Raw genomic sequence first — 1298 nt, forward strand, 5'->3', positions numbered from 1 at the left:
TATATAAAATCTCCTTATAGTCAAAAACAACTCATATATATCTTTTAGCATTTCCCAACAATATGTGCCATCACAGTGCCAAAGTCCAGACCACGACCAGCTTATGACACATATGTTCTCTTCTGTGGTGCAAGACTATGACAAATCCAAGAGTCTTACCGGCTTCCTGTCAGTATGTTAAAATGTTATTCTGCGTCATGATGACAATTTCCTGAGTAAGCTGTGAATATCTACAGTAGGGACAATGACTAACAGATGTTAGATATGTTAATAAGGTTTTATTATAATTCATGTTAACAGTTCTACCAGTAATGAATGAAAAATTAAATCCTAACCAGTAGCGTTTATGCTTATGTTGGGAATCAATTTTCAATTACAGTTTTATTTCTGCATTTTATTATTAGTCATATTATTAAAATATTATTTTTGCTTTGGGCTATAACTTTCAAGTTAACATTTCTTAATTTGAGAATGAATGGCTTTAAAAAGTTGGTGTCATTTATCAGTACTCAATATTAAAGAACCGATAACTGATTAAGTAGAAAAATCAGTCAACCCGATGTTTAGAAAAAGCAGATATTAAAACACATTAAACTGACCCACAAAAATGTTACTTGTTAGAATTACAACTGACATATCACACAACCAGTGAGAACATTCTCTAAACAACAAAAAGAGAACACAACTGTGTTTGAAAGCATTTAGCTGAGCTTGCATGATACCTTATATGATAAACTGCAGTCATTATCACATAAAAGTACTCACATATTGTAAAACACTGATTCCCTTTAAAGTATAAGTGTATCCATCAAACAAAATCAGCTGATTTCCGCGAGATGTCTAGCTCCACACTGCACTCTGACTCTGGATGAGCACCGGAGTTCGTACTGAGAAATGAACCTGGGCGCGTCTTGCGCATACCTCTGTGTGTGTGTTTGTGTGTGTGAGAGATATCATAGTGTCACACCTCTTGTACACAATTGACGAAGGCTATAATAACTCCCCCTGTTGTCTTTGTTATCAGAATGTGCACACACACGTATTTAGCAAGTGATGAAATCACATTATAAAAGTGTCTAAGTCGAGACAACATTGAAAATCTTGGACTTAAAATGTAATTCAAACTTGGAAAAAAAACAATAGGCTTTCCATACTTTAAATAGTTATTCTAAAACCCATGTTAACAGAATCCTGGGTTATATTGCTTCACATTTCACACTGCTCATACTTTACACAAAGTTATCCTCTTTACTCCATTTCACATGTTTTCTGTCACTGATATTTTTGCCACTCAAACG

The 1298-nt window shown here is 34.2% G+C and overlaps 1 protein-coding gene across 2 annotated transcripts in view; it reads right to left on the reverse strand.

Moving 5' to 3' along the window:
• Positions 1-942, reverse strand: part of LOC107685704 (uncharacterized protein C1orf106 homolog) — a 15498-nt gene extending 14556 nt beyond the window's left edge. For both annotated transcript variants that reach the window (XM_016482391.1, XM_016482390.1), the window contains exon 1: positions 766-942. The gene's annotated coding sequence lies outside the window, so the exon portion shown is untranslated. The remainder of the gene's footprint in view (positions 1-765) is intronic.
• Between the last annotated feature and the right edge of the window lie 356 nt (positions 943-1298).

The sequence above is a fragment of the Sinocyclocheilus anshuiensis genome, unplaced genomic scaffold, assembly GCF_001515605.1.
Source record: "Sinocyclocheilus anshuiensis isolate Anshui unplaced genomic scaffold, SAMN03320099.WGS_v1.1 scaffold257, whole genome shotgun sequence".
Taxonomy (NCBI): Eukaryota; Metazoa; Chordata; class Actinopteri; order Cypriniformes; family Cyprinidae; genus Sinocyclocheilus; species Sinocyclocheilus anshuiensis.